Genomic DNA, 27,393 nt, shown 5'->3' on the forward strand with positions numbered 1-27,393 from the left:
ATGAGGTGTTTCGATAGGACAACAGGAACGCATTGATTTGGCGGTTTAGAGACTGGGAACTTGGAGATGATTTGATAGCATGTTTCATGGTTTGTACAAATCTTTCTGCGAGCCCGTTTGTAGCTGGATGGTACGGTGCAGACTTTATGTGTTGAATGCCATTCTCTTCCATGAAAGTCTCAAGCTCTTCAGATCCCAGTTGCGGGCCGTTATCACTGACAAGTTGTTTGGGCAGGCCATAACAGCTGAACATTGACCTGAGTTCCTCAATGGTTCTGTCGGAAGATGTCTTTTTCATCACTGCGACTTCTGGCCACTTGTTATGAGCATCCACTGCAACCAAGAACACGTGGTTCTCCAGTGGCCCAGCAAAGTCTATGTGGATTCTTTGCCAAGGCTCTTCTGGCACTCCCATGGAGCTAGTTGCGGTTGGTTTCTCAGTTTCTGGCAATCAGAGCAGGATTTAGCTTTTTCTTCAATAGCTGCATCCAAACCCGGCCACCAGAAATAACTGCGTGCAATTTCTTTCATTCGCACCACTCCACATTGTCCAGTATGGAGTTCGCTCAGCACTCTCTCTCTCAAGGGCGGTGGATTGATGACACGATAGCCCCACAATAAGCATCCAGCTTGTACTGACAGCTCATTACATCTTGACATGTAAGGCTGTAACTTTGGTGTCATCTCTCCTCCCCTTCCACGAGTGACAGTGTCCACAACTTCAGATAGCACCGGGTCAGTGCATGTGTGCTTCTTCACGTGAGTAGAAGTTACAGGAGCAGATGTCACTTCTTTGAAGTAGAAAATTTTAGATCTCACATGTTCACTGTGCTTGACAGGTAACGGAAGCCTAGAGAATCCGTCAGCGTTTTGATGTTGATCAGACTTCCTGTACTTGATCTCGTACTGATGAGCTGACAAAAGAAGAGCCCAACGTTGCATGCGGCTGGCCGCCATTGAAGGGATGCCAGTGTGCGGACGAAATATGGAGGTCAGGGGTCTGTGGTCCGTTAGTAACGTGAACCTTCTGCCAAAAGGTATTGGTGGAATTTCTTTACTCCAAACACAATAGAAAGTGCTTCACGTTCAATCTGGGCATAGTTACTTTCTGCCTTACTCAATGTTCTCGATGCAAAAGCGATGGGTCTCTCTTCACCAGACGGCATTATGTGAGAAACAACAGCGTCGACACCGTAGGGCGAGGCATCGCACGCTAGCTGGATTAGCAATTTTGGATCAAAGTGAGCAAACACCTCTGACTTGGTGAGTGCCAGGTTCACATCTTTGAATGCGTTCTCACACTTTTCAGTCCATTTCCATTTTGTCGATTTGTTCAACAGTTGATGCAGCGGCTTCAGTCTGTTTGCATGGTTAGGGACAAATCTTGCATAGTAAGTCAGTAATCCAAGAAACGATCTTAACTGACTCACGTTTGTTGGTGATGGAGCCTCCACAATAGCTTTGACTTTTGATGGTGCCGTGTGGAGCCCCTCGCTGTCGATCCCCAAATATTCAACAGATGGGCGGAAAAACTCACACTTGTCTTTTTGAACTTTCAAACCGTAGTCCTGCAGACGTTTCAGTGTTGCATCCAGGTTCTTCAGGTGAGTCTGTTCATCTGGTCCTTTGATGAGCAGATCGTCAAGGTAACACTGGACTCCCGAAAGACCACTCAGTATCTGATCCATAGCTCTTTGGAACAGTGCAGGAGCTGAGGTGATCCCAAAAGGAAGTCTCTTGTATCTGTACAGTCCTTTGTGTGTCACAATGGTTAGAAGCTCTTGTGACTGTGGTTCGACATGCATTTGGAGGTACGCTTGGGACAGATCAATCTTACTGAACTTTTGACCTCCAGCCAAGCCTGAGAAAAGGTCATCGATGAGCGGTAAAGGATACTGCTCTGCAGTTAAGACTGGGTTTACTGTGACTTTAAAATCACCACAGATCCTTGGACTGCCATCCTTCTTCATGACTGGAACGATTGGTGTAGCCCACTCACTAGTGCTTACAGGTTCCAGCACTCCACTTTTCACTAGCCTGTCTAACTCAGCCTCTACTTTTGGTTTGATAGCGTAGGGGACTGGTCTAGCTTTAAGGCACTTGGGTGTGCAGTCTGGTTTTACTGTCAACTTAACCATAATGCTGCCTAGTTCTCCATCTTTTGGATATCTTTTTAGGATCTTGTGTAGTGGAGTTGTTTCTTTGTCTGCAATCATGAAGACTTCACTCCAGTTCAGTTTCAACTTTTTGAGCCACTTATGTTCCAAGAGGGCTGGACGGTTCCCTGCTACAATGTGCAAAGGTAAAGTCTTCTCCTGGTTGTTGTGAGTTACCACGACATCTACAACACCTAACACTTGGACGTGCCCACCAGTGTATGTTTTCAACTTGAGCTTTGTCTCTTTTAGTGGGAGGTGTTGCAATTTCTCTTTGTAGAGGACTTCTGACACCAGAGAGACACGTGTGCCAGTGTCAATCTGCATACGTACTGGTTTCTTCTCCATCAGTGGGATGATCCAGTAGCCATCATCATTCTCGTCTGTGATTGATACGACATGCTCTTCATCTGTATCTGAGCTGCTCTCATCCTGCTCATGTTCCATTTTGTTCACACTTTTCTTTTTGTTTTTGTGAAAATCACTTTTCTTCTTCATTTTGTGATGTTTGCTTGATTGAGTCTTTTTATTTCTGCATGCACGTTCAATGTGGCCTTTCTTACCACAACTTCTACAGTCCAAGTCCTTACACCAGCATTCTTTTGCCTGGTGCCCTGTTTTTCCACATCTGTAGCACATTTGACCAAGTGTTAAATCCTTCATGGGCTGCAAGGTCAGTTTGTGGACTTGAGTTGAAGCGTTCAGCTGCTGAGCTTCTTTTGCTGCCATCTCCATGGATGTGCTGATTTCTACTGACTTCTAGGGTCAAGTTGGCCTCGGTTAGCAAACGCTTTTGAATAGCCTCACTGCGTAGACCACACACCAGACGATCACGTAATGTGTCACTGAGTGAACGTCCAAAATCACAGTGTTCAGATAACTGTTTTAATACAGCTACAAACTGTGAAACAGATTCTCCATCTTCTTGGTTTCTTTTGTGAAATTTAAACCTTTCTGCAATGATCAGAGGCTTTGGTGCATAGTGGTTCTTCAATATTTCCACTATCTGGTCGTAGGATTTGTCACCTGGCTTTTCTGGTTGCACTAGACTGCGTAACAGGTTGAATGTTTTACCTCCAATAACACTCAAAAACGTTGGCACCAGTACTTCATCTTGTATTTTGTTAGCCAGCACAAAGAACTCAAATCTCTCTGTATATGAGCTCCACTGCTCTGTGCTTTCATCAAATGGTCCTATATTTCCGACCAATGCTGCCATTTTCACTTCATTTGTTGGTTAACACACTGCTGCTTGACTTTTGTACTCATCCGTTTGTTGTTGGCCTCTTTTCCTCTGTCGTCGTGGAGAATCCTTCTGTGAAGGCAGGATTTAATGGGGCTGCCGCCCTGGCTGTGTAACTCACCCTTACCCATAGACACACTTTATTTGTGGGGTAGCTGGGAGTTTGTTTAGTTTATGTTTTGTTGTGAATAATTGGGTTTGTTTGTAGGTTACCGTAGCTTATTATATTTGGGATTGGCCAATCAATTTAATCATCATTTTCACTCTTATTCCGTATTAACGTTTTCCCATCATTGCATCTTTTTCCGTAGTCATTAAGTTATGGTATGTTAAAAGGGGAGTGGTTTATTAGTTTCCTCTCGGTGAGTGTGGGGGTTAATTGGAGCACCTGTGGGGAAACCATAAAGAGGAAGGTGTGGCTTCAGGTGTGAGAGACCTCTCCAGAGCTTGGAGCTGGAGAGGCAGGTGAGGGAGAGATCTCCGTGAGGAGCTCTTCCTATGTGCCTGTTTGTTTGCCTGTCCTGTGAGCGGCTGATAGCGAAATAAAGATCTGCATCTTGGACCAAACCCGGGATTTTTCGTCTGTCTTTGGAGTCGGGGCATGACGCCTTCCTTCCCCCGTAGTTACTCAGCGGTCCTCGGCGGTGATGCGGTCCTCCCAGCCGGCCTCACTCCGCCGCCAGCATACAGCACTCGAACTGCACTGATTTAGCATTGCGCTCTCCACCGCAGCACGTAAAAAAAAAACACGGCTTGTCCTTCAAGAACAACACACGTGCGGTTGCGCTAATCCTCGTCGCCAGTTTTTGTTACATCCGTGTGGTATAACTTAAAAGAACAAGACAGGAGACGGACCAACTTCAAGCGTGTGTATTACCATTTCACAACAAGGTGCATTAACATCAGCGCCCCAGCTCTAGTCCGGGCAGGTAAGGGAACACAGGAGGGACATTTTTAATTAGAGCAACAGTGACTACATAACAGCTAACAGTGCTAAATTGTCACTTGAAAGTTGCAGTGCCGGTCTGGCACCAGAATTCATTTATTTATTTTTTTCCCTTGTCCTGTTCGGCAGCTGGGGCGTGCAATATTGTATGATTGTAGCCTTTTACTATCTAAACAGATTTTAATGTCAGCAGCAGGACGAGAACGAATCTCCTCCTGCTGCTGCCTTTATTTAAAGCTGGCATTCGGCATGGCTGAGGACAGGACCGGGACGGAGACGCTCAGAGAGCGAGAGACAGAAAAGAGAGAGAGATAAAGAGAGGGAGAACGGGGGGGGGGGGGGGGGGGGGGAGGGGCACAACCTATGTACAAATTCACAACAAATGCAAAACAGTGTTGTCAACGCACCACACGCAACCAAGAACCATCCCAAACCCCAATCTAGACAACACCAAAACAGAGCCGACAACTAACACAGAAACTGACAGAACCATACATATATTTAATTTTTTGTATTTTTTCTTTTTTTTTTTTCTTTCCCCCCTGATGAACCATAGTAGTGAACAGACTAGTAACTAGTAGTAAACTCCGGGCGTGCATCAAGAGAGGTCTACTACAGATCACCATTAGTCTAACCACCACAAGAAGACAAGGTAACCGAGTATGTGAAGAGTGATTAAAGATCAGCGTGATCATGTGAATATGATGGTGACAGTGATGGTGATAGTGATCATGCATATATGACCTCTGACCCCTGAGAAGGCCAGAAGCAGGCCAGAGAGGCCCTCAGAGCCCAGACAGCCGGCGGTCATCACAGAGCCCGGATCCAAGCCGCTCCCGCAGGCAGACCCCCACACTCCGGTTCAGAAACGGGGCAGAGGAAAGCCCCGGCCGGGGACCCCGGCGGTCCCGGGGCCCGGGCCCCGCGGAGCCACGACCGGCAGGAGCCGGTCCACCCCGGGCGCCGAAAGCCCGGGGCGGGCAGAGCCGAGAGCCCAAGAGCCCAAGAGCCGACCCCCCACCCAGGCGGAGGGCCATGACCCACCCGGGAGAACCGGCCCACACGGGCAGCTACCCACCCCAGGCCAGTACCCCCCCAGCGCTCTGGCCACGCCCCCCGAGATCCAGGGCTTCACCACCCACCCCCCCGCCCCCCCCGTCCACCCCCCAACCCACCCCTGCCACCTCACTCCCCCCGACCCCAACCCAACACTTACACCCACTCACTCACGCTGACACACACATGCATGCGCGCGCGCACACACACACACACACACACACACACACACCACACACACACACACACACACACACACACACACACACAACCACTCATCCCTAAACCAAACACACTCACATTCTGACACACTCACACACGCTAGCAAACACGTACACACACACACGCACGCACACACACCTGCACGCACACGCACACACACACGCACACACACACACGCACGCACACACACACACACTGCTCAGCTCGTAATGTTTCAGTACTGAATAAAATTACTTTTCAGTGAAGCGTGAGGCTGTGTTGTGGTCGTGGAAATTCGGTAATAAATTATGAAGTCATTGAAAATCAGAGGTGAGAAAGTGTCTGAATCGCGTTGACACTATATAGATATTATATTATGGTCACTGTAGAACCCCGAATCAACCATGGACACTTAATTATCCATGCTTTCTGTTGCTCTAAAACATACTTGAACATATTTCTATACATTATAGCTCCAGTTTTGTTTTGGTAGAAGTGTTTTAATTTAGATCTGTTGTATATTAAGTTAGATTTTTTCATCTTTTAGATTTCTATTACTTGATTGCAAGTTTCATTTATTTGCAGCAGTTTGTTCTATGAGCCTCCATATTGAATGTCTCCATGGTGAGATAGTGTATTCTGTTCTATATGAAGCACAGATCTGCTCACAACTGGGTAAAATTCCTAATTTTTTTCTGACAAAACAGTTTGCTGTTAAAGGTTTACTTTCAAACCAGTCTTAGGAATTGCGCAGAGACTACATGCTTGTCAACATGAGGCCAGCTCAGAAGAAGAGCTGGTTGTTGACGGGAGAATTGTTTTAAAAGGCTGTATTTAGTGACAGTTGTGTTTAAAGCTGTAACAGGGTAATATTAAATTAGTCCTGGCTTCTCCCTACATGTACATGACTCTGGCTCCACCTCACCTTTGGCTCTTCAACAGCAGTCAGACTGAAGTGTGTTTCCATAAAGCAGCCTGTTACTGTAACGTGTCGCAGTGCAGAATTGTCTGAAGTTCATGATAACCACCATATAAAATATCACCACGTACAACCTTTACAAATGAAGTTATTTCATCTCCATTCAGCACCACTACTTGGACAGAAATGCCAAATGCAAAAACACTGCTGTGCTTGTGTTGAGCAAGAACCAGTGAATTCAGACACATAAGGGGTGAAAACTGTTTATTGGAAAGGACACTGACACCACCGGTTGTTGAGTTGCTCCTGTGGGTTCTTGGAGTCTGGACCAGCAGAGGGACCCGTCTGAAGGCCTGGCTCTGCTGCTGCTGAGACGCCAAATCAGCCTCGCTGCCCTGCTCCACCTTCAAGGAACTGCAGGTTCTGCTGCTGCTCCTCCTGCCGCTGCTCCGTCAGGTCTGGGTGGAGCTCCAGCCTCCTCCTGGGTAAAAAGCAAAGGGGGAAAGAGAGCAGTTAAGCAAGGCACTACCACCCACACCCTGCATCCACCCATCAGACCCTGTGGCGGCAGGTGGTGGAGACGTTCCTGGACAGTAACATTGCTGGATGTTATTCCCAGGGTGTAAATGCAGTGTGTGGCCGATCAGCTGACTGCTCTGCTCTTCTGTAATGGATTCAATATGATCTATTGTCGTTTGTCCAGCAGTTTTTGCTACTTCAGTTTGTGTTCACTGTAACACTGGATGAGGAGAGCTGTTCAGCGTAAACATCCACAGTTCACAGAGCAACTGGAGCTGCACAAACAGCAGCATAGATTTATTTCAGTGCTCTGCATCAATAGTACTGCACACTGGGCCCTGGATCCAGCTGGAGCAGCAGTGGTGAACGGATCAATGTGATACTTGATAGAATTCTACATGATAGAATACCAGTATAGATGCTGAATCGTTTCCTGCATTAACTACAGTATGAACAAAGCTGCTGCTCACCTCCCAGCTGCTGGAGGCTTCATAACACAGGACAGTCTGGCTGGAGGTGGAGTGGATGCTCCATCCTGCTCCTCCCTTCTCCACCCCTGGGCCCAGAGGAGGACTCCTGGTCCAGGAGAGACTCCTGTCCTCCTGCAGAAACGTTACACAAAACACACTTAATGCAAAAGACAACGCTACATGGAATATGATGTCCAGCTGGGTGCAACGCTAACTAGCCTAGCCGCGTGCTAATGCTAACCAGCTAGCGCGCTGCGTGGATACAGATTGTCATGGAATTTAAGATAGAAACCTCAGATTTCAGCGGTGGATCACTGCATGGTAACACTGGTGGTTGTACAGTTCAGAGTTTTAAAACTTATCAGCTCCTCCTCAGCCGGGCGGATACTCCTTCCTCACAGCCTCCTCTGCTCCTCTCGCCGTTCTATGTTCATAAATTCGGTCCATGGCATCAAAACACCGCCGGTTCTTCCTCAGGATCCCACTGCAGCTGTTGTGACCCTTTATTTTTCTGTAATCTCTCCTCAGTTTCTTGCATTTTGTGCGGTGCTGACCGGGTCTGGAGCCGACGGAGAGCAGCCACTCTGAGACGACGTTTTTTTTTCCCTTCCTTTTTTTCCCCCCCATTTGCTTTGTTTTTTTTCCTCCTTTTCCCCATTTCTAACGGCGCCGTTCGGTTCCATTGAACCTCCTCTGCAGTGATGGAAAGCAGCCGCTGCTCCTCCCGTGAAGACCGGTGTTCAGTAGACTTTTTGGAAAGGTTTGCGGAGTTGTCGCGGTGAAACAGATCATCACAGATGGCTGGCTGCTTCGCGGGCTAGCTAGAGTGGCACTTGTCACGGACCAATCAGCAGACACGGGTGCTCAAGTCCCGCCCTACCATATCCGGCACAGTACGGGTGGTAGCTGCTCGCGGGCAGGACCGAAAATGGTCGCGGTTGGTCACGGCTCGTCACCCTTATGACGTCACCACTGGCAATGGAAACGCGCGCATATCCGATCCTACCAGACCTGAACCGTACCATCACTGTGGAAAAGGGGCTAAAGTTGCAGTGCCGGTCCGGCACCAGAACTTTTCGGGGGAGAATTTGAAAGGAATGACGTAATGCATACTCCGGCCTGCCTGATTTAGCTAGGTTTCGTTTTGTCCGCCATTACTCCACCAGATGCTTAGTGAGCAACAACTGAGCAGGATCTTCCAGAAAGTCAGAACAGACTGGCTTCTAGCACTGCAGCTCCACACAGACTCCACCAGGGAGAAGAAACTTACATTTTACTGCAGCGCCACTAAAAGAGCAAGGAAGGAGTTCCCCTCTTCCGTGCACACGAGCCAAAGGGACGAGTTTTTCACTAAGCTGCATTACGCCCAAGGCCTGCAGGGGTCGCTGTTTCGCACAAAACGTGCAAACTCCTTAATGCACCTTTAAGTTGTTTTTCAATAATAATTATGGGGCGACAGTAGCTCAGTTGGTAGAGCGGGTCGTCTTATAACCGGAAGGTTGGCGGTTCGATCCCCACTCCTGCAGGCGTAAAACTGTCGTGTCCTTGGGCAAGGCACTTCACCCACCTTCCCCAGTATGAAAGTTGTGAGAGTGAATGGTTGGTGGTGGTCGGAGGGGCCGATGGCGCAGACTGGCAGCCTCGCTTCCGTCAGTCTGCCCCAGGGCAGCTGTGGCTACAGTAGTAGCTTACCACCACCCAGTATGGAGAGAATGAATAATGCAATGTAAAACGTCTTTGAGTGTCCATCCAGTGGATGGACTTAGTGCCTTGCATGGCAGCCACCTCCACCGGCGTGTGAATGTATGTGTGAATGGGTGAATGAGATAATGCAGTGTAAAGCGCTTTGGTCTCTGCTAATGCAGATGAAAAGCCGGCCGTAACAGTCACCAGCTGAGTCACTCGCTCCACGAGGCAGCAGCCTCTGAGATGGAAGATCCAAACATCTCAAGGAACCAGCAGTGGAAAAGGCCTCCAGAACCCGGTTAGTGTCCGTTAAATCTGCAGCAGCCAAGACCAACACGAGTGGAGCCGTTTCAGCTCCGCCAAGCGGCCTCCAGTCAGAGCAGCTCCTCCAGAGAAAAACAGGTCGACGATCCAGCCTGCAGGTGGAAGCGCCACCAGAAGCAGAGCCACGACGATCCAGGCTGCAGGTGGAAGCGCCACCAGAAGCAGAGCCACGACGATCCAGGCTGCAGGTGGAAGCGCCACCAGAAGCAGAGCCACCAGAAGCAGAGCCACCAGAAGCAGAGCCACCAACGGTCCACAGCAGGTTACAGCCAGCTGCTGTCTGTGTCCTGTCAGCCTCCTTTATCCCCTCAGCTGCTCCGCAGGGTTGGTTGACAAGCTGCTCCTTGGCCAGACGACCCAGGTGCAGACGATGAAGGGGTGATGAGCTCCTGCAGCAGCAGCAACCTGGGAAACCACACGCTCAGGCACAGACACACACACTCACACATGGGGCACAGAGAATACGGCGACGGCCGTAACACCCCTCCCCTTAAGCTGCAAGCCAAAACATGGCTTGCAATAGCAACAAAAGCACAGTTTCACAAATCAGTCCCACATTCTGGACAGCACATCAGCGACCACATTTTCTGGCCCCTTTTTGTGCCGTATTTCCAGGATGTAGTCCTGCACGATCAGTGCCCACCGCATGAGTCTCTGGCTGTGGTTGTACATGCATCTTAGAAGAACTAGTGGGTTGTGGTCAGTGAAGGCCACCATCGGCTGAGGACTAGAACCTACAAAAACTTTGAAGTGCTGGAGCGCCCACAACAAAGCAAGGGTTTCTTTATCTATGGTGGAGTGGCTCACCTGGTGTTTTTCAAACTTCCTCCAGCCGCCGTATAGGATAGCTCTTTTTTTTCTCTCTCTGTATGTTTTGTTCACTGAATCTGTCAATTGAAGCAGCCTTTTGTTGGAAATCATCACATTCTTACATTGTTGGATTATGTTTGGGAACAGGCTTTAGAAGATAGTTCTTCTTTATTTTTTCATGAAAGCTGGCTTTATTTATCTGCATCTTCTGCCGGTAAGGCTGAGCCTGAATTCTCTTTTTGATGAGTTCTTTTCATGAGGAAAAATTTTTAAAGATCTAGTTTCTGTTGAGCTATAGAACACAGTGAACTGTAGAACATGTCTTGTAAATACATTGTTTGACTGTTATGTATCATTAAATACTCCTAAAATAATGTTCTATCATAAAGCCCTGGTCTTTCAAGTATTTCAGTTCAGAAAACATTTCTGCAGTTCATAGATTTGTTGAATTTCCTCATAATATTATTGAAAAGATACCATCATTCATATGCCATGCTGTGTTCTTTTCACTGAAACTCAGAATAAGATAGAAAAGTGTGTGTAATGTAAGATTTATCAGACGGAGTGGATTTTGGGGTCAGCCCTCACAGAAAACCTTCTCGCTGTCTCTTTCATGCTTTTTCCTGTGGGGTTTTGCTGAAGTCCTGTTTTTCTCCTGCATTTCTCATAAGCGCCAAATAAACAGCCCTGCACTGTCAAAACATCCCATTTGGAGATGCCGGGTCGTGACCCTTCCTGGCCTTCATCTCAGCCTTTGAAAGGAAGCATCTCTCCCCACTCACTGAGATGGAAGCTGGTTCGATTCTGTCAAAAATCGACGTGCACTTTAAGTTGATTCATTCCTTTTGTCTGATTGAATCACATATCAGGTTTCTACACTCAGGCTCTGTCTACACGACGATGCTTTCAAGTGAAAATGGAAAACTTGAGGTTTTTAGTGGCTGCTGACATGACGATGCTCAGAACCTGAGGTGGAACTTTATTTTAAAACTCTGTGGACCAATGCTTGAGACAGCTGGCCCAGGCTCAACAGGATGATTCCCCTCCTGCTGCATCATGGCCCTTCAGGCCAGGTGAACCCAGGAAGAGTGCTGCTATTAGAGCCATCGCTGTCCAGGCTGGGTGAGGCTTTCGCTGCTCCTCAACACAGCCCCGACGTGAAAACTACATCCTACAGATCTCGTTTTCACAACGTTGCCATGTAAACACAATACTTTTCAGCAAAGTGGATAAAAGAAGATTGGAAATATCTTGAAGGCTGATTAATCTTCATTTTTGCTGCCACGTCCTCACTTTAAAGATCCTCAGTTTAAAGAATCTTTTATCAATATGCAATATATATTCTTTTTCTCTATTCCGGGTCTGTAACAAATCAATACAAGTGTTTCTAAAATTGTCTGGGTTCACAAATGTTTTGTTTGTTTGGAGGATAGAATGCGAGAATTCATCCGGGGCCCATTAACATCCCAGCAGCCACCTGTTGACACCAGGACCAATGGGATTCTGGGACAATGACACAGTGATCATTGCTCAGATCGACCGACGTCACAAGCTGTGAGCCAATCCTCAGCCGGGAGTATGGGAAGGGGCCGAGCTCACAGAGGAGGAAATCTGGAGATCTGATCTGATCTGATCTGTGAGCCTCGTGTGGCCGTCAGCCTCCAGCTGCGGCACAAAGCGGAGGATTCTCCTCTCAGACGTTCACCGATGAAATGTGGAACTCGTTATGTCCAGATTCTCCCTGCTTTCTATAGTGTGACGCTGTTAACCGAGAGGACAGTTCAAGCAAGTGAGTCTAATCTGATGGAGCATCAAATGTCTCGCGTCCACATAATTAGCTGTGCTTTTTGAGGCAAACAGCAGCGGGAATCACTCGGTAACGGCAGTTTATGAGTTTAAGGAGGACGGTGGATTAAAGACTGAAGGGGAGGTGGTCTGAGGAGGCTCTTCCAGGGTGTCTTAGCTCTGCTGGGTCAGAGTTTTTAAACCACCTGAGGTGTGTAGAAGGAAGGAAAGGGAACCACTGAAAAGCTGAAGGATGAAGGAAGTAACTGATGTGATGGTGGGATGTAAGGGGATTGATGGAAGTGAGGTACGTAGAATTAGATGAGGGTGATTGGATGAGATGTTAGACCAGGGCCGGGGCTGGATGGGGATGAGAGCGAAGGTCAAGAGGTTCCAGCAGGGCTGCACGATTTTGCCTAAAAATAAAATCCCGATTATTTTCTCTGAAACCCAATTCTTTGATTACTACTTTTTGTAAAAAGAAAAGAAAAAAAATGAGTTAAAGCCGCATGCTTAGTGCTTCACTCCCTGCTATTGTCGTCGACGTCTCGCGCTCGCTAAATTGACATTAACACCACACACTGCGGCCTCCAAAACATTACCACCGACTTTATTTGCTGTCAGTCAATCATGCACAAAATCACATGAATTTATAGTCATAATCAAGTCAAGTCCAGTCAGCTTTATTTATAGAGCACATTTACAAACAGCTTAGCCGCATCAAAGTGCTTCACATAGTGCAAAAAAGACATTAAAAGTGCATAAAATTCATAAAAAGAATCAGAAAAGCAAACTAAGACCTAATTGAAGGCCAGCGAAAAGAGGTGCGTCTTCAAGTGAGATTTGAAAATCCCTACGGACTCGGCTGCTCGGATGTGGGGGGGAAGGGAGTTCCAGAGTCGAGGGGCCGCTATAGAAAAAGCTCTGTCTCCCCTAGTTTTCAACCTCGACCTGGGGATGACAAGAAGGCGCTGGTCAGCCGACCGTAGCCGTATAATCTGTCATGTCTGTCTGTGTGCTCCTGTAGGTGGCGCTGTAGCACCTATCACAGTCATTCATATATCGATGTAACCAGCATCATGCATTATATAAGTGACCAAAAAGTCAAGTCAGTTGGACAAAGTATGTGGGTATAGGGAGAGGGCTTGTTATGGGGACACTGAGCGACAGATCAAAAAAAGCTGGCTGATTATTGAAGGTCAGTGTGTTTAGATGCAGTGTGCTGAGTTTGGGCTCATTTGGTCCAAATACCTAGGAGTTCAGTTCATTTGAATGACTGGAAGCTAAACGACATTTCCACATAGACAATGAATGGGTTTTAGAGAAGCCTCTAGATTCAAAACCATGGAAGCTACAGGAAAAAGCTGATTGACTTTTCTGATCAGGAGGCCACAAAGGAATTTTCTGTCAAATATGAAAAATATTGGTAAAAGTAATTTTTTAAAATTGCATTGTAATTCTTTGCACACTCCCATAGGTGGCGCTGTAGCATCTATCACAGTCATTCATACATCAATATAATCAGCATCAAGTTGTGTATAATTGATCAAAACTTCAAGACAGTCGGACAAAGTATGTGCTTGTAAGAAATGTTTATGTATTTTGGGGGGTTCTTTGCGCCCCCGCTGGCCAACAGTTATAAATGCATCAAAATGGTACCGTATTGGCCCGAATATAAGATGACTCCGATTATAACACGACCCCTATTTTTCAAAGATCATTTTGTGAAAAAAAAAAAAAAATGCTGAAGACAGTAAGGTCACTCATAAAACAACTTTTTATTATACAATTATTTTAAACTCAAAAACTCACAACTGAGATAACATTTCACGAGATATAAAATGAAAAAATATATTCTCTTTCTCAAAATAAGAAACAAGAAGCAACAAATAAGAAGCTTCAAGGGGTCCAAACTGCATAAATGAAGTAAATAACTGTCCAGGTCCTTCAGCTGAATCAGGCTCTGGTGGTGGACATTCCGTCTTTCCGTCTTTCAGAGACGTATTCACTCTCCCTTCTATCAGTCTCTCTGAAGCGTCTCTCAGGACCACGGAAAGCTTTTCTCATAGCGTTAGCATCTGTAGTGTTTTTTCTGTGCTCTCCAGTAAGAACGAGGCTCTGCTCCACCAGACCTCCTGGCGGCTTGGCAGTAGTTTGATGACTCTGCTGCGTTGATCACCATCAGTTTAAAGTTGGTATCATAACTTCTCCTCTGTTGTTTGCTCAGTTGTCCAGCGTTCAGCCCCTTTGTTCCAGATGATCCGCCATTTTTCATCAGATCATTTGATCTCATTTCATCGCTCCACTCGCTCTCTGCTCAGTGATACTTTGGCTCCATCTAGCGGCGCGGATGCATATTGACCATCTACCGTAAGTCCGCGATTATAACACCACCCCACTTTTGAGGATGCAATTTCTGGAAAAAAACATCGTCTTATATTCGGGCCAATACGGTAATATAATTTTTTGCTTGTCTTCAGGCATAGAATTTTACTGCACAGTTTGGTTGCCGTGGAAGAATGTTAATGTTTTAGGTCTATGGTAGGGGGCGCTATAGAGTTGAGTTGTATTAAACTTTATAATGCATTACATGAGGACCGTTATGGCACATAACTGACTGTAATATGAGTGTTCTAGGACAATGCCTGAGCTCGTGAGGGGCTGTCCAAATAACAGGAAATGAAGGCGTTTTTCGACGGCGTGCTGTGAGGAGACCGAGCGACGTATCAAAAAAAGCTGGCTGATTATTGAAAGTCCAGATGTGTCCAGATGCAGTGTGCTGAGTTTGGGCTCATTTGGAAGAAAGGAAGTAAGAGTTCAGTTCATTTGAAAAATGAAAAGCAAAATGGCAGCGAATTTTGTATCCAAGATGGCCGCCTTCCTGTTGGTCCCACAGATTTGTGCCAGATTTGTCCCCTCATGCTCTGTCACTGGTGTGAATTTCGTGTTCCTACATCAAAATATGCCTACTCTGTGGGCCATAGGGATCTGATTGTAGGTGGCGCTGTTGAGCCAGTGTTGATCTGTCACTGTGGAGGTATAAATTTTATCGAATTTTTCGCCGGGCCGGTCGCATAGATACCAAAAAACCCCACATTCAGCTATGATCAGGGGGTCAAAAATGCATTCTCATGGGACAAAGAAAAATAAAATACAGAATAAACTGAGCAAGAACAATAATTCAATTCAATTCAGCTTTATTTATGAAGTGCTAATTACAACATGGTCTTTTCTAGACACTTTTACAGAGAAACCCAACAGATCCACATGAGCAGCATCCACCACCGTGGAAAGGAAAAACTCCCTTTTAACAGGAAGAAACCTTTGCAGAACCAGGCTCAGAGGAGAAACCTGCAGAACCAGGCTCAGAGGAGAACCCTGCAGAACCAGGCTCAGAGGAGGAGAACCCTGCAGAACCAGGCTCAGAGGAGAAACCTGCAGAACCAGGCTCAGAGGAGAAACCTGCAGAACCAGGCTCAGAGGAGAACCCTGCAGAACCAGGCTCAGAGGGGGTCTTCCTGCTGTCCCGGTTGGGGTGAGGGGACAGAAAGAGAAGGAGATAGGACAGACAGGTTCTTGTATCTACATACAGTTCATATATAAACTCAGGGTACAGAGGCTACAGGAGGAACAATCATCAGTGACATGTAGCAATACAATGAAATTACAGTAGTACAATGAAATTGCATTGAAACGAGAGAAGAAGCAGAATTGGGAGCTGGTTCCACAAGGTAGAACCCGGGGTTCAGTAACCCTTACACCCACTGGGTCCGGGTTCCTCCATTAATCAGTGGAGCAGCTGTTTTGTTTGATGCCCAATTAGAATTGCACCCATTGAATCCAGGCTGTCTCAATGGATCAGCTGATTGATGTTCTGTCTGGAATCCCTCAATCACGGCTCTAGTCCACCTCAGAGATAGCCTCTTGGTCCAGGGTTCTGGTGTTCTGACTTTTTGGTCTCTTTTCGGAGAGAGAGGGGGAGAGATCATTTATTTCTATCGAAGTGGACACAGGTTCACAGATTTATACAATAAATCCACGACTCATTTTCCCAACATCACCTTACAGAACAGTTACATAATAGGGGAGAGAGAGAGAGAGAGAGAGAGAGAGAGAGAGAGAGAGAGGACGTGACCCCTAACTGTAAGCTTTATTGAATAGAAAGGTCTTCATCCTGGTACTAAGTCAGCCTCCCTTCCAGACTCTGGGAGCTGGTTCCACAGAACAGGAGCCTGATAGCTAAAGGCTCCACCTCCTGTTCTACTGTTAGAGAACCAGGAACCTCCAGCAGACCAGCACTCTGAGAAGGAAGCATTCTCCTGGGACAGTCTGGGACTAACAGCTGTTTAAGATCTGATGGTTCCTGGTTGTTCAGGGCTTTATAGGTTCAGAGGAGGATTTTGAATTCTACTCTAGATTTAACAGGAAGCAGTGAAGAGAAGCTCATATTGTTCTGATGTGTTCTCCTGCTGGTTCTCCTCAGAACTCCTGCTGCAGCATTTTCAACCAGTTGGAGACTTTTTAGGCAGTTATTGGTTCCTGATAACAGGAGTTCCAGTAGTCTACTCTGGAGGAACAGATGATGGATTCATTTCTCAGCATGGCTTTGAGTCAGCAGGTTCCTGATTTTAGAAATATTCCGCAGGTGAAAGAAGGAGGTCCTGCAGACCTGTTTAATGTGGGAGTTAAAGGTCAAAGGTCACACCCAGGTTCCTCACAGTGTTACTGGGAGTTAAAGCAACACCATCTAGGGTCAGTATTTGATTAGATAATTTTTCTCTCAGGTGTTTTGGGCCCAATAAAATAAAGTTTGTTTTATCTGAATTTAGGAGGAGAAAATTGTGACTCATCCAGGTTTTTATGTCATTAAGACAAGCTTCTAGTTTGACCAGCTGATCGGTGTCGTCTGGTTTCAGGGATAGGTAGATCTGTGTATCATCTGCATAACAGTGGAAGTTAATGGAGTGTTTCCTGATGATGTTCCTACAGGAAGCATGTATAATGTGAAGAGTGTAGGTCCAAAAACAGAACCCTGTGGGACTCCGTATTTAACTTTGATCCAGGCTGAAGAGTCGTCATTAACATTAACAAAGTGGAACCTGTCTGTTAAATATGATGGAAACCAGTTTAATGCTGAACCTTTAATCCCAACAGTATATTGTAGTCTCTGTAGTAGAATATCAGGATCAACAGTGTGGAATGCAGCACTGAGATCTAACAGGACCAGAACAGAGACCAGAACAGAGACCAGAACAGAGACCAGAACAGAGACCAGTCCTCTATCTGAGGCTGTGAGAAGATCATTAGTGACTTTTACCAGAGCTGTCTCTGTACTGTGATGAGCTCTGAAGCCTGATTGGAAAGACTCTAACAGGTCATTGTTATATAAATGGTCGCAAAGCTGACTCAACAGCTTTCTCTAGGATTTTAGAAATAAAGGGAAGGTTGGATATTGGTCTGTAACTCGTTAGAACACCCGGATCAAGGGGGGCTTTAGAGGAGAGGTTTAATAACAGAACCTTAAAGGCCTGTGGAACATAGCCTGTTACTAAGGATAAGTTGATCTGATCTCATATTGATGTACTGATCAGGGGGAAAATGTCTTTAAACAGTCCTGTTGGGATTGGATCTAATGCGCAAGTTGTAAGTTTAGATGAGGCCACAATTGAGGATAACTCAAAGAGTTAATATTGATGGATCATTTCCTTGAATTTGGTCACATTATCCTCTGACAGACATCTTCTAAGTTTAAGTTTTTTCCCAGGTACTTTAAAACCAGCTAATGTAAACTCAAATGATAACAGGAAGTGATCAGACAGTACAGGGTTGTTAATTGGTCCATGTCAATACCGTCGGTGAGAACAAGGTGGAGGGTGAGATTAAAGTGATGAGTAGGTTTATTCACCTTCTGAGAAAAACCAGTTGTATCAAGTAGTGAACTGAAAGCAATGTTAAGGCTGTCAGTGTCAACATCTACATGAATATTATAGTCTAAACTACAATGATTTGATCTGAGCTTAAGACTAAACTGGAGAGAAAGTCTGAAAATTCAGACAAAAATTCAGAGTACGCAGCAGGGGGGCGATACACTCCAGCCAGCAGGACTGGCTTCTGTGTTTTCCAGCTGGAGTTAGTGAGATTCAGAGTGAGACTTTCAAAGGCTTTATGCTTAATTTTAGTTCCAGGACTGATTAGAAGTTTAGAGTTATAGATGGACGCTGCTCCACCGCCTCGGCCAGATTCTCGGGGAATATGATAGTTGACATGTTGCTTCATTTAAACTGAGATGTTCATCCTTCCTTAGCCAGGTTTCAGTGAGGTTTAATATATCTAAATTATGATCAGTTATTAAGTCACCAATAAGCAGGATTTGGAGGAGAGGGATCGGATATTTAACAGTCCACATTTGACTCTTGTGGGTTTTTGTTCTACTGTAAGTAAGTAAGTAAGTAAGTAATTTTTATTTATATAGCACCTCTCACAGGCAAAGAGCCACAAAGTGCTTCACAACATATATAAGACAACAATAAAACAACAGTTAAATACAGATAAATAGTCAACATTAAAAGGAGATCATAACAGGCCTGAAAAACTAAGCAAATGTTTGGGCAAACAGAAAGGTTTTAAGTTGTGTTTTAAAAGTGTCAATAGATGCAACTGAGCAGAGAGAGAGCGGGAGATCATTCCAGAGCCTGGGAACAATGGCCTGGTATGATCGGGCTCCTCTGGTCTTGAACCGAGTACGCGGCACCTTTAAAAGATTCTGGTCTGCAGACCTTAAACCCCTCGCAGGGGAGTGAGGCTGGAGCAGGTCACAGATGTAAGAAGGGGCTTGACCATGCAGGGCCCAGAAGGTTAAAACCAAAATCTTACAATGGACTCTGTAGGAGACTGGTAGCCAGTGAAGCTCTTTTAAAATGTGGGATATGCGAGTCCACCTGTTTGTGTGGGTCAGTATTCTCGCTGCAGAGTTTTGTACAACTTGCAGCTTCGAAAGCTCCTTCTTGTTCAAGCATGAGAACAGGCTGTTACAATAATCTAAGCGTGAAGAAACAAAGGCATGGACGATGAGCTCTAGATCATTGAATAATACCATTTTCCTAAGTTTAGAGATATTTCTGAGTTGAAAGAAGCAGTTTCTTGTTAGCTGCTTACAGTGCTGCACTAGGGACATGTCTTTATCGAAGAAGACACCCAAATTTCTAGGGCACAAATTCACGGACTACTCTAAGTCACCAAGGTGCTGTTCGATCCATGGAATTGAAACATCAGGGGCAATGATGAGTGTTTCAGTTTTGTCTGCATTTAGCTGAAGGGAATTTTCACTGAGAGATTGTTTTATTTCTGCCAGACAATGGAAAAAGGAGTCCAGCTTCTTTATCTCATCCGGCTTTAAAGAACAATAGAGCTGGATGCCGTCGGTTATACAAGTGCTAAGAAACATCCTTGAACCTTTGGATGATCTCACCCTTAAAAAAAAATACTTAAAAAACAAACAAACAGTAAGATGACCTTTGTCATACTCTTGTAGTAGTAGTAGCTGATTGTGTAGTGTTTAACTTTACAAAAAAAAACAAAAAAAACAATAATAATAATAATAGTAATAATAATAATAATCTGTTGGGGTTCTGTCAGTCCTGGTGTTAGCTATTGATTTTTAGTCAGTTTCTCTGTTAGTTATAAGTGCTGTGGTTATGGATTGTTCTCTGTCACATGTGATGTGTCGTATTGTGAATGTGTGTGTGTATATATATATATATATATATATATATATATATATATATATATATATATATATATATGTTATGCTATTCCCCCCCACCCCCCACGCCCCGTTCCCCCTCTCTTTATCTTTATCTTTTTCTCTCTCTCTTTCTCTTTGAGCGTTTCCGTCCCGGTCCTGTCTGGCAGCCATGCCAGTTTCAAATAAAGGCAGCAGCAGGAGGAGATTCAATCTCCTCCTGCTGCTAATAGTAAAATCTGTTCGGACAGTACAAGGCTCCAATCATATAATATTGCACGCCCCAGCTGCCGAACAGGACAGGGGAAAAAAAACAAACAAACAAAAAAAAAAAGGATGATCTTACCCAGGGGGATCAAGTACAGTAAAAATAAAATAGGGCCCAGTACGGAGCCTTGTGGCACCCTACACATTAGATTTATGGACTCAGATTTTATCTGGTTTGTTGACACACAAAAGCTACGTCCAGACAAATATGAGGTCAACCACTGGAGAACCGACCCCGACAGTCCCACATGGTCCTTCAATCGATTTATCAGGACCTGATGGTCAACAGAGTCATAGGCTGAGGACAGATCCAGGAGAACTAGCACTGTGCATTTACCCGAATCGGCAGACATCATAATGTCACTGGACACTTTCAGAAGGGCTGTTTCCATGGAGCGGTGCTGACGGGAGCCAGATTGGAATTTGTCAAAGAGGTTATGTTGATCGAGGTAGGAAGACAGCTGGTTGCAGACCACCTTCTCAAGGATCTTTGACAAGAATGGCAGCTTAGAGATGGGCCTATAATTATTTCGGTCTGCCGGGTCTAAACCTCCTTTTTTAAGTAGTGGCTCCACAATGGCATGCTTGAAAGCATTTGGAAACACACCTGATGATAGAGAGAGGTTTATCATTTCAGTAACCCAGGGACCGATTGCCTCCAGTTCCTCTAAGAACAGTCTGCACGGGAGGACATCAGAGGAACAGGAAGAGAGTTTCATCTTGGTTACCAGAGCCAAAACATCAGCAAGAGTTACAGACTCAAAAGTTAATCACATGCTGGAGATAGGCTCAATGACAGCCGAGGCACCGCACTGAGGAGGTGGCAAATTATCCCTGAGTTTCTTGATTTTATCAGTGAAAAAATTCAAGAAAGCATGGCTATCAGTTTCAGTGGAAACAGGAATTACAGGCGCAGCAGGGCGAACGAGAGAATTAATTGTGTCAAACAGGACTTTAGGATTTTTCTTATTCACTGCCACCAGTTGATGGATGTAGTTGGACCTGGCATTCTCAACCATTTCACTGTACGATGATGTGAGATCCCTGAGATGGAGCCTGTGAACCTCAAGGTTAGTAGATTTCCACAGGCGTTCAGTCTTTCGGCATAGTCTCTTAAAATTTAAAATATGCTCATCCATCCAAGGGCATGCTTTTTTCTGTGTAGTCAGATTAGTTTTAAAAGGGGCCACTTGATCCATGATAACTACACAGTGGTCATCAAAACATTGGATTAGGTCGTCTACACCAGAGCAGTTGGTTGACAGAAGAGGATCAAACAAAACAGAACCTTTCTGCAGTTTTAGCAGTGATAATGCACCTCTGAGAACTTACTTTGAAAGTTTTGGGCTCGGGGCTGAAATGCAACTCACATGAAACAAGACAATGATCACTCATGTGGACATCCATCACTGACACATTTGAAATGTCCAGGCCGAGTGAGAAAACAAGGTCTAAATTTGGTGGGTTGGCATTGAAACATGTTGCACAAGGTTAAAAGCTTCTGTCAAAGATAAAAATTCCATTGCATAGGATGAAGAGGTGCTATCAACATGAAGGTTAAAGTGTCCAAGGATTAAAACAGGTTCCAGCTTTAAATAGAGGATAGAAAGTCACTAAAATCCTTGAAGAAGGCAGCAGCAGAGCCAGGAGGACGGTAGACCACAACACAGTAAAGAGGGTGCAAGGGTCCCACCTTGACCATCTGAGATTCAAAAGAGGTGTATTCCTGTGAAGGAATCACTTTACAAACATAATCCTCCTTGTGGACGAAAGCCAGCCCCCTCCACCTCGATGGGGGCGGGGCTTCCCATGCACGGTAAAGCCAGCGGGGCAGAGCTCGTTTAAATGGAGAAACTCCTCTTCTTTCTGCCAAGTCTCTGTAATGCACATTATATCCATATTTTCCCTTGAGATGGGATCGTTCAGGGAAAAGGATTTATTACCAATGGAGCAGGCTTTCAGAAGACCGAGATTAATCGAGGGAGACGTACGGAGGTTGGGTCCAAGGTAAGCAGCGTGATTGGGCGAAGGCAGTGGTTACGGGGTCACCAGCTGGTCCGTGTTGACGGAAACACGGAAGTGCGCTGCTCCGATGAACACCCACGACCAGGATTCAAGCACTGTACAGAATCCAGGACACTCGTGGCCCGGGCTAACAGCGGCGTGGATATGCTGTCACAATCATCGAGGACCAGGACATGGCAGAGACATCAAGCACGTCCTCCGCAGCGTGCAGTGGCAGAGCCCAGGTGCGCAGCCTCACGCCTTCGCTGTACCTGGACACCGGCCCGGGATCCTCGCCTTTTCCTCGATCTCCTGCGGACCTTGCCTGATGCCCGGAACAGTAACAAATATTCGGTGAGTTTAAGTCAATAGCCGGGGGGGAGGAAACGCCTGTTTGTAGCGATCGTGTATGCCAAACAGGCTCTCCATAGTCTCTTTGATGCGAAACAATAAGTCCCGATCATAAGTTTGTGAGGGCAAGACACATCCATTAGTTAGTAGGGCTGATATGATCACATATGTAGAAAAAAATAACCAGAGAAAGTTTACACAGGAGCCGAGCCGAGGCACCGCCAGTCACAGGCGCCATCTTGCTCCAAGCCAAAGCCAAGGATTACTATTGCAACAACACATCATCAGCAGGGTAAAACTAACCTGTCTCACGACGGTCTAATCCCAGCTCACGTTCCCTATTAGTGGGTGAACAATCCTACGCTTGGTGAATTCTGCTTCACAATGACAGGAAGAGCTGACATCCAAGGATCAGATACTGCAGGTTTAGTTTTAATTTTGATTAGGTTTTTAAGATTAACTCCTCTCCTCTGGTGAACATGCATCCAAGGATCAGATACTGCAGGTTTAGTTTTAATTTTGATGAGGTTTTTTAAGATTAACTCCTCTCCTCTGGTGAACATGCTGTCTGCTGGAGATAATACCAGAGAGAGGGGTGTGTGAAGAGTGGGCGGGGCTTACCGTTAGTCAGTCAGCTGGTCTGACAGCTGGAGACATCTGGACTGCTGGATGTTACCTGACAGGACGGAGTTCCCAGCCTGCTGGGATGTAATCCATCGTGACGGTAGAGAGCAGGGCGCTTCCAGAAGAGGTTGAAGTTGTCGATGAAGTGAAGGTTGTGAGCTGAGCAGGATTGTTGAAGCCCGGTGTTCAAGCTGAGGAGCCTGGAGAAGCGCTCAGCACCCCGGAAGAGCGTTGGGAGGGGGCCGCTGATGGAGATCATTTTTCCAGAGCTTTGCAGGAGACTGAAAAGGTCCTTAAAGTCCTTTTTGGTGAGCTTGGAGTGTCGCAGCGTCGTGTCGCTGGACCCGATGTGAACGATGACCCAGCAAACGGAGGAGGGGCCGGACCGGAGGAGCTCTGGAAGTTTATCCAGGATGGTGGGGACGGTGGCGTTGGGAAAACACCATGTGATGGTATTAAAGAAGTGAATATTCCGCACGATGCTGGCGCCGATGATGAGTGAAGTCGGGGGGAAGAGAGGCCGAGGCGGGGGCGGGGCAGCGACGTGGGTGTCCTGGGCCGGGGAGCGCTCTGCCGGCGCAGCGGTGCCGCTGGCAGCAGCCTCGTCGCTGGGGCGGCGTTCCCGGGTCTCCCTGGGGCGGCAGTGGCTCCCGGAATGCCTCCGCACTGCCTCCATAATCAGCCTCCGGTGCGCCGCAGAGGTCGAAGCCCGGGATGATTGCTGCTTCTCCGGGATCGGCGGAACACGCTCCGGCTCCGGGGCCGCGGCGGAGCGGCAAGGCTGAGGCCCAGCAGGACGGAGGACCGTAGCGGCATCGGGCCGCGTGGTTTCCGGGTTGTTAAGATCCTGGCGGCGGGCCGTGGGCCCACTGGAGGGTGCGGTAGCAGCCGCAGCAGACCGCGGGCCTTCATCATCCACCGTGTCGTCGCCGTCGTGCTGCGTCAGGGCGAGGAAGCGGTTGGAGAGGGGTAGTGGAGGTGAAGCCGCGGTGGGCCGAGGCTTGTGGCCTCGCACTACCACCTCAACCCAGGAACGGTGCTCCGGTGTGGAGGAAGGAGTGCAGGGTGCTGAGGCGGCGGCGGCCATTAATGACGATATCACCATAGATTGGTCGATCGTCAACGTCCGAGCCTTCTCCAGCAGGTCGTCCTTCTCCCTGAGCTCATTCGACAGCCAGCGTACGTCTTCTCTCAGGTCGGCGATGATCCTAGTGGCCGGGCGGTAGGGACGAGGTTCGTGGAGCAGCGGCGCGGCCATTGCTGTGACAACACCCATTGCCGTTACACTACGTGTTACGGCGAAGGCTAATAAAGTACTTTGAATGTCTTTTATTGAACCTTATTTTCTCTGTTTGGATTCAACAAACCCCAAGTCCAAAAGATACAATTACGTTACTGACTGAATAGTGCAAAACTGTCAATTATAAAATCCAAAGTGAACAATCAATCTCAAATATGCATCCTTATTGCCAGTGAACTTAATTCTGTTGCAAATAAACACAAGAATCCCCTGGGATTAAGAGCACCTTATCTTAACACACTCCAGGTCCCCGTTCTTACTTAAAACAAAAAACTAAATGAATAAAGTCACTTTTTGTAAAAGAAAAAGCCGGGAGCCACAGTGTGAACACGTTTTTCACGTTGGGTCGACCTACTTTTGGGTGGAGCCGGGGCCGCTTCGAGGAGGAGGTCAGAGGTCGATCTAGATGCCCAAGTCGGTATGAACACAGCCTGAACTTCACTTCCCTGAGCAAACTTGACTTCTCTGGCGGCAGCCATGCTTGTTGTTTTTAGTTACCAGACGCTGAGCGAAGGCAGCCACGCACTTCCGTCATGACGTCATGAGACGGCTGGAGAAACTACGGTGGCTTAGAGGCACAGGTCCTTACCTGTTCCTGTGAAAAGCCGAAATCGTTCACGCATGGTTTCAGCGTTTTTAACATCTTCTTAACCCAAAAAGTCGGTTACGATTCAAAATCGATTAATCGTGCAGCCTTAGGTTCCAGATACAAGCTGGATGATCAGAAAAGTTCTTCACTAACTTGAAGTTAATTTATGTTACTCCAAAGACTGAAGTGATCTTACCTTGAATAAACTGATAAGAAGAACCGTCAGCTCATTGGTCAATAATAAAAGTCATATAGGAAGGTTTTGTCTGTTATTCTCTTTTGAATTCCACTTTGCAGAAACATCTAAACACTGAATGTTAACATCCCTGAACAAATGTCCCAAACTCATTAACCGATCCACAATGAACGAAAAGCCCCAACTGAGGATTTCACATATAATTAAAAAAAATCTAAACTGCATCTCTTAACCCAGGTCAGGTGTGTCAAACATTCAGCCCAGTTTCATGGTGAGCGAGCCGGACTGGTGAAACAGAACCATGATACGTTTTTCTTTGTTGAGTTGCAAAGTATGTGTGATGAAAATGTCTGTTCTCACAAAACCAAATATCTACCACCGACAGTTACTGCGAATTCCACACAAAGTCAATTTTAATGAAACAGTCCAGTTTAAAATAGTGAAATACTCCAAAACTTCTCCTCCCCGTCCTTCTGGACTGAGTAACAGTCTCACCTGGGTCTTCTGTCTCTCATCAGCATCTTGGTGTCCTGAGTCCAGCAGGAAGCTGCAAGTGGTGCCAAGCGGCCGTTTGGGCCGAGCGTCTGGTGCCAGCAAAACATTATCTGCTGGAGTTCAGAAGACGCTTCCTGTGTTACCTCCTCCGTCGTTTTTTCTTCTGCTGCTCCAGAAAAAATGCATTTGGTGGAAAGTCAAAAACAAGACTGTTTTGGCAGCGGAGCCTTGTTCCAGACGGATCCATTCACAGGATCCCATCATGTCTCATTACAGGCTCTGTGGGGGGAAAGCCGTGGCCCTCCAGCATCCGGTTAGAAGTGCTGACAGGTGAAGCTCCGTCCCAGAATTCCTGAGAGTCTGTGAGAGAAAATTGAGTTTGGAGAAGGTGAAGCCAGAGTCTTCTTAACAGAGCGAGTCGACAGGGGTGAAAGGTGAGGGTTCGGTTCTGCCTGGGGTGGGAGGCCAGGGGCAAAGGCTTGAGCCGCTTGGAGAGCAAGCGGAGCGGAGAGGACGGTCCTGGAGGGGAAACGTCTGGTGGGACTGTCACTGTGGATGGAAGAAGATGATAAACCATCATCCTGTCAATAACTGAGACTCACCTGCCTGCACCTGAGCAGACCAAGGCGTGGTCTGGGCGCTGGCAGCTGCTGCAGGTCAGTCCAGACCAGCAGGGCGGCTCGGCCTCAAGCTTCCTCAGTTCAGGGAAACATATTTCTGAAAGTATTCAAGGAGAGAAAAGCAGCTGCTGTCTCTTCCCTCCTTTTGCTTCCACTACAGCCGCTTTCCTTGTGTTGCAGAAGTTTTCCGATGTGTCGGCACTCCGCTCCCTGCGGCTCGTTTACCTCCGGTTGTCAGGGTCCTACTGTGGGCGAATGAGCCGAGGGCGGCTGGTGAGAGACGCCACAAACAGCTCATCTGAAGGGGCTGAGCAGGGATTTCCAGGCTCAGGAGCCGCCAGCAGGGGGCAACACGAAGCCACTCCTGACCAAGGCTTTAAGGTCAAGAGGTCGGGGGAGGAACAGAAAGCTCAGGGCGTTATTAATTTACTTTTATGTATCTGTTGTTTCCCAGAGAGTGGAAAATCCTGTCTTCTGCCTCTCCTCCTCCTGTCAGCCACTGGACCGAACCGTCAGCCACGACCTGCTTCCTGTCACAGTAATGTTCCGTCTGAGCGGGTTCTACCTGCCTCCCTCTCGTCCTCTCCTCCTTGCCGGAATCCTCTGCTCTTTCTGATATCATCTCCGAGGGCTTCGCCTCATTTGTTATTTGCACTCGTTGACTTTTCGCCCTCCAGCTGACTCATTTTGCTGAAAGCTCGCCGCTGTTCTTCTCAGCTGTTGCTGTTTTTTAATCTTACTACCCTCTTCAGCTTTCCTTGGGTCATTACTTTTTTTTTTTTGTTGCTCTCTTGGCTCCTGAACCAAGTTTCTTCTCTGCATCGGAGGGTTTTAATTCGCTGTCAGCAGGGAGCCGTGTCAGATCTGGGGCTTCAGCTGACCCACTGCTCTAATCCTGCTTTCAGCACAAAGAGATGAGTTTAATGTGAGACAAATCATACATATTAGACCAATACATCTGGGGAACTTTCAGCTCTACCAGTGAAATACACAAACCTGCTTTGACTCAACGCCCCCGCTTCACCAGCTCCAGGTCCCACATCCTGCTCCTGGCTTTCAAAGCTTTCCTGAAGCGCCTTCATATCTCACTC

Source organism: Salarias fasciatus, chromosome 2 (genome assembly GCF_902148845.1).
Source record: "Salarias fasciatus chromosome 2, fSalaFa1.1, whole genome shotgun sequence".
NCBI classification, from domain to species: Eukaryota; Metazoa; Chordata; class Actinopteri; order Blenniiformes; family Blenniidae; genus Salarias; species Salarias fasciatus.